Raw genomic sequence first — 11220 nt, forward strand, 5'->3', positions numbered from 1 at the left:
CAGGCAGAGTAGACACAGCATAATTCTTTTTCTTTTTCTTTTCTTTTTTTTTTTTTGAGACGGAGTCTTGCTGTGTCGCCAAGGCTGGAGTGCAGTGGCCAGATCTCAGCTTACTGCAAGCTCCGCCTCCCGGGTTTACGCCATTCTCCTGCCTCAGCCTCCCGAGTAGCTGGGACTACAGGCGCCCGCCACCTCGCCCGGCTAGTTTTTTTGTACTTTTTAGTAGAGACGGGGTTTCACCGTGTTAGCCAGGGTGGTCTCGATCTCCTGACCTTGTGATCCGCCCGTCTTGGCCTCCCAAAGTGCTCGGATTACAGGCTTGAGACACTGCACCCGGCCCACGGCATAATTCTTAAAGGTTCTAGGCTTTTCATAATGGTAACAGCGCACTGGCTTCAATTTAAAGTCACCAGCTACATTAGACCCTAATAGGAGAGTTAGCCTGTGCTTTGAAGCTTTGAAGCCAGGCATTGATTTCTCTCTAGCTATGAAAGTTCTAGATGGCATCTTCTTCCAACAGAAGGCTGTTTGATCTACACTGAAAATCTGTTGTTCAGTGTAGCTGCTCTCATCAATTATTTTAGTTAGATCTTCTGGCTAATTTGCTGCAGCTTCTACATAAGCACCTTCTACTTTATGTTATGGAGATGGCTTCTTTCCTTAAACCTCATGAACCAATCTCTGCTAGCTTCAAACTTTTCTTCTGTAGCTACCTTACCTCTGTTGGCATTCACAGAATTGAAGAGAGTTAGGGCCTTGCTCTGGATTAGGTTTTGGCTTAAGGGAATGTTATGACTGGTTTGATCTTCTTTCCAGATCACTAAAACCTTCTCCATATCAGATAAGGTTATTTTGCTTCTTACTATTCATGTGTTCACTGGATTAGCACTCTTAATTTCCTTAAGAACTTTTCCTTTGCATTGACAATTTGGTTAGTTGCGTGGTGCAACAGGTCTAGCTCTATATGTCTTCCTCACTAAGCTTAATCATCTCTAGCTTTTGACTTAAAGCAAGAAATGTGCAACTCCTCCTTTCACTTGAACACTTACAGGTCACTGTAGGGTTATTAATTGGCCTACTTTCAGTATTGTTGTATCTCAAGGAATAGGGAGACCCAAGGAGAGAGAGAGAGATCGGGGAATGGCCTGTCATTGAGCAGTTAGAATACACATAAGGTTGGGCACAGTGGCTCATGCCTATAATCCCAGCACTTTGGGAGGCCAAGGCAGGAGGATCACTTGAGTCCAGGAGTTTGAGACCAGCCTGGGCACTATAGTGAGACTCCATCTCTACAACAACAACAAAAAAAAGACATTTAAATGAGCCAGGCAGGGTGGTGCATGCCTGTAGTCCCAGCTACTCAGGAAGCTGAGGTGGGAGGATCGATTGGGCCCAGGAGGTCAAGGCTGCAGTGAGCCATGATCATGCCACTGCACTTCAGCAGCCCCAGTAACAGAATGAGACCCTGTCTCTAAAACAACAACAAACCCCACGACATTGATAGATTAAATTTGCCATCTTATTTGGCCATGGTTCATGGTGCCCTAAAGCAATTGCAATAGTAACATCACAGGTCACTGCTTACAGATTGCCATACAGGTACAGTAATAATGAAAACGTTTGATATATCATGAGATTTATAAAAATGTGAGAAAAAGACACAATTTGAGCACATGCTGTTGGAAAATTGGCACCAATAGACTTGCTTGATGTACAGTTGGTTAAAAACCTTCAACTTGTAAAAACAAAACAAAAAACACAGTATCTGCAAAGTGCAGTAAAGCAAAGCATGATAAAACAAGGTATGCCTGTATTTGATATAAGTGGTCAAGAAGTATGGAGGGATATTTGGAGAGCATTGAAGAAGCTGACAAGACTAGATTTGAAGCTTTCCTGCAATTAGATAAAAAAAGGATTACAAAAACATCACTTTGATCTAGGAAAAGTACTCTTTCACAAGAGAAGAGGTGAAACTGATCGGGAAAACAGAGGCTTTTGAAAGAACTGTCAAGACAGACTGAAAAACCAGGAAGATTGGTCATACCCCTAAGTTATATCACAGTGCTCTCAACAGACCAGAGGGGGCAACAAGGAACTGAAAGAGGAAATTTGCCTTTATTGAAAAAAGCTTATAGCTATGAAACCAAGAGTTGGTATGAAACAAAACAACTGAGGGACTATTACCACGATACAGGTTATCTCAACTCATCACCATCATCGAGATGAGTGAGATATACTCTTGACCAATACAGCCCATTAAGAAGAGCTTCCAGGACATCTAGTGCCTCCAGTGGTCTGAGGTGTTAGAGTAAGCAATCAGTTTTGACATATCCAGTGGCCTGCTGCTAAGACCTAAGCCCCCTAATGTCCATACAGCTTGGTTATAAAACTTTTTTATGCCAAAAAAAAAAAAAAGAGAGAGAGAGAGAGAGAGAGATTCTTTTTTTAATGGGACAGAACTAAAATACTGGTCAACAGCATGTAAGTTGGGAGATGGGGTGATCGGAGCGAAAGTGTTCTAACAGTACTTGTACTGTTTAGGACAAGGATAAAGGTATTGATTAACTTTAGACTTTGGTAAGCATAGACAGTAACACTTCAATTAAAAAAAAAAAAAAACAAGTAGCCAGGGATGGTGGCACAGTCTTGTAATCTTAGCTACTTGGGAAGCTGAGGTGGGAAGATCACCAGAGCCTCGAGTTCAAGACGAGCCTGGGCAAAATAACAAGGCCCCAATCACAAAAAAAGAAAAAAAGAAAAAAAAAAACTGAAAAGAACAGAAATAGACCAAGCATGGTGGCTCACACCTATAATCCTAGTGCTTTGGTGCTTTGGGAGACTGAGGTGGGAAGATTGCCTGAGACCTGGAGTTCAAGACTAGCCTGGGCAACATACCAAGACTCTTGTTTCTACAAAAAAATTAAAAAATTAGCTGGGTACAGTGGCACATCACTGTAGTCCTAGCTTCTCGGGTGACTGAGGAAGGAGGATAACTTCAGCTCAGGAGTTTGAGGTTACAGTGAGCTATGATCACGTTACCGTCCTCCAGCCTGGGCGACACAGCCACACCCTGTCTCTAAAAAAAAAAAAAGAAATAAAATTAAAAAGAATAGAAATAAAACTTTCAAACCATTAGCTAAAATGATTTAGCTAAGATGATTAAAGAAATTGAGTCGGTCTAGGAGCAGTGGCTCACATCTGTAATCCCAGCACTCTGGGAGGCTGAGATGGGCAGATCACCTGAGATCAGTTTGACACCAGCATGGCCAATGTGATAAAACCTCGTCTCTATTAAAAATACAAAAATTAGCTGGGTGTGATGGTGCATGCCTGTAATCCCAGCTACTCAGGAGGCTGAGGCATGAGAATTGCTGGAACTCAGGAGGCAGAGGTTGCAGTGAGCCAAGATCGTGCCACTGCACTCCAGCCTGGGTGACAGAGCAAGACTCCGTCTCAAAAAAAAAAAAAAAAAAGAAAGAAAGAAAGAAAGAAAGAAATTGAGTCAGTAAAAATCTTCCCACAAAAAATAAAATTCGAATGGTACAGGTGAGTTCTGCCAAATGTTCAAGGAATGACAAAACACTTCAGTCTTTCTTTTTTTTTTTTTTTGAGATGGAGTCTTGCTCTGTCACCCAGGCTGGAGTGCAGTGGTGCAATCTCGGCTCACTGCAAGCTCCACCTCCAGGGTTCACGCCATTCTCCTGCCTCAGCCTCCCAAGTAGCTGGGACTACAGGCGCCCGCCACCATGCCCGGCTAATTTTTTTGTATTTTTAGTAGAGACAGGGTTTCACTGTGATAGCAAGGATGGTCTCGATCTCCTGACCTTGTGATCCGCCCGCCTCGGCCTCCCAAAGTGCTGGGATTACAGGCGTGAGCCACCGTGCCCTGCCAGAACACTTCAGTCTTATACAAACTTTTCCAGCGAACAGAAGATGGAACATTCCCCACCTCAGTATAATCTTGATATCAAAACCAACGAGAACTGTACAAGAAAGTAATATGACAGGCCAGTCTCACCATGTAAAAATCCTAAATAGCAGGAAACCAATTCTAGTGATTTATTAAAAATAAATCTAGGCCAGGTGTGATGGCTTGCACTTATAATCCCCATACTTTAGGAGGCTGAGGTGAGAGGACTGTTTGAGACCAGGAGTACAAAACCAGCCAGGGCAACATGGTGAGACCTTATCTCTACAAAAAATAAATAAAATAGCCAGGTATGGTGGTACACGCCTGTAGTCCCAGCTACTCAGGAGGCTGAGGCCAGAGGATGGCTTCAGCCTGGGAGGCAGAGGTTGCAGTGAGCCAAGATCATGACCCACTGCGTTCCCACAGGGATGACACAGCCAGACCCTGTCTCAAACAAACAAACAAACAAAAACTTAAATTCAGCCAGGTGTGGTGGCTCATGCCTGTAATCCCAACATTTTGGAAGGCCGAGGCGAGAGGGTTGCTTCAGTCCAGGAGTTCAAGACTAGCCTGGGCAACACAGTGAGGCCTTGTCACTACAAAAAATATGTTTAAAATTAGCCAGGTGTGGTGGCTCATGCCTATAGTCCCAGCTACTCAGGAGGCTGAGGTGGGAGGATCACTTGAGCCTGGGAGGTGGAAGTTGCAGTGAGCCATGATAACACCACTACACTCCAGCCTGAGTGACAGAGTGAGACCCTGTCTCAAAAAGAAAGAAAAAAAAAGGTCATCAAAAGAGATTATAAATAAAGCAAAGACAAGGCAAAAACTAGGAACAAGTATTTGCAATACATATAACCATCAAATGTTATATATAAAAACTACAAATCAAAAGAAAAACAATCATATTGCTAAGATGTGCTTAAGAAAAATAAAAAGAAAAACAATTTTTTTTTTGAGACAGAGTCTCGCTCTGTCACCCAGACTGGAGTACAGTGGTGTGATCTCGGCTCACTGCAACCTCCGCCTCCCGTGTTCAAGCCATTCTCCTGCCTCAGCCTCCCAAGTAGCTGGGACTACAGGCACTTGCCACCATGCCCAGCGAATTTTTTGTATTTTTAATAGAGGCGGGGTTTAACCATGCTGGCCAGGCTCATCTCCAACTCCTGACCTTGTGATCCACACACCTTGGCCTCCCAAAGTGCTGGGATTACAGGCATGAGCCACCGCACCCGGCCAACAATTGTTTTGTTTAAGGCAAAAGTCATTTACAGCTATTTCAAAGAAGAGGAAAAGGGCAAAAATCATTTATTTATTTATTTAGATGGAGTCTTACTATGTTGCCCAGGCTGGTCTTGAACTCCTGGACTCAAGCGATCCTCCCACTTTGGCCTCCCAAAGTGCTGGGATTGCAAGCATGGGCCACTATGCCCAGACTGAAAATCATATTTTTAAAGTTTAATTTTTTTTTTTTTTTTTTTGAGATGGAGTCTTGCTCTGTCACCCAGGCTGGAGTGCATGGCACAACCTCAGCTCACTGCAACTTCCGCCTCCCAGGTTCAAGCGATTCTCCCGCCTCAGCCTCCCAAGTAGCTGGGACTACAGGTGTGCACCACCATACCCAGCTAATTTTTACATTTTTAGTAGAGATGGGGTTTCATGTTGACCAGACTGGTCTTGAATGCCTGATCTAGGGTGACCTACCCACCATGGGCTCCCAAAGTGCTGGGATTACAGGCATGAGCCACCTCACCCAGCCTAATCTCATTATTTATAAGGAAAATACAAAGACCACAATAAGACATCTATTTCACCAACTAAATAGTGCAAAAGCTAAGGAGGGCCGGGCACGGTGGCTCAAGCCTGTAATCCCAGCACTTTGGGAGGCCGAGATGGGCGGATCACGAGGTCAGGATATCGAGACCATCCTGGCTAACACGGTGAAACCCCGTCTCTACTAAAAAATACAAAAAACTAGCTGGGCGAGGTGGCGGGTGCCTCGGGAGGCTGAGGCAGGAGAATGGCGTGAACCCGGGAGGCGAAGCTTGCAGTGAGCTGAGATCCAGCCACTGCACTCCAGCCTGGGGGACAGAGCGAGACTCTGTCTCAAAAAAAAAAAAAAAAAAGAAAAGTTAAGGAGGTAGAATAATGAGAACTATTAGATACTGTTGGTGAGAATGTAAACTGGTACAACCAACACACTCTTTTGTAAAGTTGAAGATGTGCACACCCTATAAACAGCAATTCCACTACAGAAGAACTTCTGCATTGCCAAGAGGAGATATGCACAAGAATGTTCTTAGTAGCACTGCTTGTACTAGTAAAATATTGAAAACTACACTAAATCCATCCATAATAGAACAGATAAATGAATTGTGATATACATAAATCTCACAACCATGATACTGAGTGACAAAAAAACAAGCTGCAGAAGAATGCTTATGGTATGACTCTAATTTGTAAAATTGAAAAATATGCAAAAGTAAACCATGTGGTTTAAGGATACAAATATACATATTAAACAATACAGAAAAAGCAAGGGTAAACTCAAAGGTCAAGATGGTAGTTACATCCAAAAGGGGAAAGAATGGGAACGGATTATGAAGTAGCACACAGAATATCTCAAAAGATAAAGGTAAAAAACAAAAATAAGGGTAAAAATAACATTCATATTCTCTCTCAGTAGGGAGGAGATAAAATGAATGGTGGATAATAGGTGTCTGTTCAAACATTTTTCTTTATAACATACATATGGCCGGGCGCGGTGGCTCAGCCTGTAATCCCAGCACTTTGGGAGGCCCAGGCGGGCGGATCACGAGGTCAACAGATCACGAGGTCAATAGATCGAGACCATCCTGGCCAACACGGTGAAAGCCAGACTCCGTCTCAAAACACACACACACACACACACACACACACACGTTATATTCTTTTTCTTAAATTTTTTTTTTTTTTTTAGACAGAGTCTCACTCGTGCACCCAGGCTGGAGTGCAGTGGCATGATCTCGGCTCACTGCAACCTCCGCCTCCCGGGTTCAAAAGCTTGTCCTGCCTCAGCCTCCCAAGTAGCTGGGATTACAGGGGCCCGTCACCACGCCTAGCTAATGTTTGTATTTTTAGTAGAGATGGGGTTTCACCATGTTGGCCAGGCTGGTCTCGAACTCCTGACCTCAAGTGATCTGCCTGCCTCGGCCTCCGAAAGTGCTGGGATCAGAGGCGAGAGCCACCGTGCCCGGCCTATCTTCTGTAATTTCCGAAAACACACACATCCCTACATATCCCCTCACAAGTCTCGCATTTCTTAAGGTGGGCATTTTTGGGTTGGCAATGCCATTGAAGGGATTCGACTGATGAATCCTACAACGAATACCAAATACTTCTAGATTTTCATTGTGCTTTAAAGGAAAGACCTCAGGGTTTGACAACAAAAAGACCTAGATTTGAATCCAGGTTCTAACAAGCGGTGTGACCTAAGGTTAGTTAACGCCTTCAACAAAAACATATGGACCCCCAGCCACCGGCAGAGGGGTACACGTAGGGCAGGAATCCTTGGGTGATAAATATGAGGTCCTTTCCCTCTAGAGTCCACGGTTTAAGAGAAGGCTGACAGGAAAAAAAATTAAATAAATACAAATTAAAAATTAAAGAAAAAAATATAGATCTCTCCACAACCTGCCAACAACAGGTCGTTCCCCATCCTCTTGAGCCCATTTTCCACACAGTTAGAAACTGCTGCTTTAAAATGCACACCGGATTAAATTACTTGCCTGAATATAGTCCTCCAATTGTTCCCCCACGTCCTCAGGATAAAAGGCTCCCCGAGTTCTGCGCGGGCCTCTCGCACTCCTGAGGCGCTTGCCTCACGGGCTTTACTCTCACGTGGCTTCCTCACAAGTCCACATTGGCTCCACCCACGCCGAGTCACGCAACGGGCATCTGATTGGTGAGCGTGGAGGAAGGACTGAGCATGCGCGACCTAGCTCCTCCCTCCGTCCCTATATTTAGATCCTTGAGTCTGCAGAAAGCTTGAGTTCCTCCCCTTCCCAAGCCCGCAACGTCCATTAAGGCATAATTGACATTTGATAAACTGCACATGGCCAGGCGCAGTGGCTCACGCCTGTAATCCGAACACTTTGGGAGACGGAGGTGGGTGGACCACCTGAGGTCAGGAGTTCGAGACCAGCCTGACCAACATGGCGAAACCCTATCTCTAGTAAAAATACAAAATTAGCCGGGTGTGGAGGCGCGCACCTGTAATCCCAGCTACTCGGGAGGCTGAGGCAGGAGAATTGCTTGAACCCAGGAGGCGGAGGTTGCAGTGAGCCAAGATGGCACCACTGCACTCCAGCCTGAGCAACAGGAGTGAAACTAAACAAACAAAAAAAAAAAACCACACGTTTAAAGGGTGCGGTCTGATGAGTTTTGACACAAATGAAACCTTCACAACAATCAATATAACGACCCTATTAATTCCCGGCCAGACTTTAATCCTGCCTCTTTGTTTCCTACCTCTCGTCCCTCTCTGCCCTCCCCCCTGCAACGGCTAATCTCTTTTCTGTCGCCATACATAAGTTTTCATTTTATAGTATTTTATATAACTGGAATAATTTGGAGGAGAGGGGCTCTGGCTTGTTCCACTCACTACAAGTATTTTGAGATTCACCCATGTTTTTGTGTAAATCAGTAGTTCGTTTCCCTGGACCTGACCATCACTTTTCACAACAAGAAAGGAAGAAAAAAAAGTGTGTTCTATTTTATTGCTGAGTGTGCTCCATTGTATGGATATATGACAATTTGTATATTCATTCACGTGTGGATGGACATTTGGGTTGTCTTCAGTTTGGTACCATTACAAATGAAATTGCTATGACCATTTGTCTAAAAGTCTTTTAAACATTTCCTTTTTTTTTTTTCCTGAGAAGTGGTCTCACTCTGTCACCCAGGCTAGAGTGGAGTGCAGTGGTACCATCATAGCTCACTACAGCTTGCAGCCTCGACCTTCCATTCTCAAGCCATCCTCCCACCTCAGCCTCTGGTGTAGCTGGGACCACACCACCACTCCTGGCTAATTTTTTTTTTTTTTTTTTTTTGGTACAGATGGAGTCTTGCTATGTTACCCAGGCTGGTCTTGAACCCCTGGCCTCAAGCATTGGCCTACCAAAGCGCTGGGATTACAGATGTGAGCCACCATGCCCAGCAAGTCCCTAATCCATTTCCAGCTAATTTTTATGTATAGTGAAAGGTAACGATCAATGTTCATTTTTTTGCTCATGGCTGTCCAATTGTTCCAGCATCATTTGTGGAAAGCATTGCCTCTGTTAAATTTCCTTAGCACTTGTGTTGAAAATCAACTGGTTATGTATGTCTGGGCCTATTTCTGGACTCTATTCTGTTCCACATATCTCTTTATGCCAAATACCATACTATCTTGATTACTGTGGCTATATAATAAATCTTGAGATCAGATAGTGTAATTAGTTATCTATTGATACATAACAAATTACTACAAATTTAGAGGCTTGGCCGGGCACGGTCACTCACACCTGTAATCCCAGCACTTTGGGAGGCTGAGGCAAGTGGATCGCTTAAGGTGAGGAGTTCGAGACCAGCCTGGCCAACATGGAGAAACCCCGTTGCTACTAAAAATACAAAACTTAGCCAGGCATGGTGGCTCACGCCTGCAATCCCAGCACTTTGGGAGGTGGAGGCGGACGGATCATGAGGTCAGGAGTTCGAGACCAGCCTTGCCAATATGGTGAAATGCTGTCTCTACTAAAAAAAAGAAAAATTAGCTGGGCATGGTGGCACATGCCCAGCTACTTGGGAGGCTGAGGCAGAAGAATTGCTTGAACCTGGGAGGCGGAGCTTGCAATGAGCCCAAGATCGCGCCACTGTACTCCAGCCTAGGCAACAGAGTGAGATTCTGTCTCAAAAATAAATAAATAAATAAATAAAATTAGCCAGGCATGGTGTCGCAAGCCTGTAATCCCAGCTACTCAGGAGGCTGAGGCAGGAGAATCACTTGAACCCGGAAGGTGGAGGTTACAGTGAGCCAAGATCGTGCCACTGCACTTCAGCCTGGGTGACAGAGTGAGACTTTGTGTCAAAAAAAAAAAAAAAAAAAAAAAAATTTAGAGGCTTAACACACACATATTATGTGGGTCAAGAGTCCAGGCATGGTTTAGTTAAATCCTCTGTGAAGCCTCTCACTGAGACTGCAATCAAGGTGTATATAAGCCAGGGCTGGATTCTTATCTGGAGACTGGACTGAAAAATAATTCACTTTCCAGCTGACATGGTAGTTAGCAAACTGAAACTGAATGAGAGCTTCAGTTTTTTGTTGTTTGGCTGTTGGTGGGCACCCTTAGCTTCAAGGGGCCTCCCCAATTCCTTGCTACATGAGCTTCCTCAACATGGCCAGAAAGGAGAAGAGGAAGAGACTCTAGAGTGGATCTGCTAGCAAGAGAGTCTTTTATAACTTAGTGCAATCACAAATGGCATCCCATCACCTTCACCATATTCTATTGGTTAGAAGCAATAGGTGGTCATGGGGCCATCTTAGAATCTGCCCTCCACAGGTAGTGTAAGTTAACCAACTATGTTTTTATGTTTTTCTTTCTTTCTTTTTTTTTTTTTTGAGACGGAGTCTCACCCTGTTGCCCAGGCTGGAGTGCAGTGGCGCAATCTCGGCTCACTGCAAGCTCCGCCTCCTGGGTTCACGCCATTCTCCTGCCTCAGCCTCCTGAGTAGCTGGGACTACAGGCGCCCGCCACCGCGCCTGGCTAATTTTTTGTATTTTTAGTAGAGACGGGGTTTCACTGTGGTCTCGATCTCCTGACCTTGTGATCCGCCCGCCTCGGCCTCCCAAAGTGCTGGGATTACAGGCTTGAGCCACCGCGCCCGGCCATGTTTTTCTTTCTAAAGCATGTGTGTGTGTGTGTCTATTCTAGGTCCTTTTCATTCCCATATACATTTTAGAATCTACCATAAATTTCTATTAAAAAAAAAAAGCCAGCTGACTTTTGATTACGATTGTGTTAGATCTACAAATCAATTTGGGGACAAATAACACCTTAACAATATTAAGTCTTTTCATCCATGGACATAGTGTATTTTTCCATTTGGGTAGGTTGTCTTTCAGTTCTCTCAGTAATATTTTCTGGTTTTCAATGTATAGATCTTGCACTTTTTTTTTTTTCAAACTTATCCCTAAGTATTCTACATTTTGGTGCTATTTTCTTTCTTCTTTCTTTCTTTTTTTTTTTTTTTTTGAGACAATCTCTCTCTGTTGCCCAGGCTCAAGTGCAGTG

The sequence above is a fragment of the Macaca nemestrina genome, chromosome 1 (assembly GCF_043159975.1).
Source record: "Macaca nemestrina isolate mMacNem1 chromosome 1, mMacNem.hap1, whole genome shotgun sequence".
NCBI classification, from domain to species: Eukaryota; Metazoa; Chordata; class Mammalia; order Primates; family Cercopithecidae; genus Macaca; species Macaca nemestrina.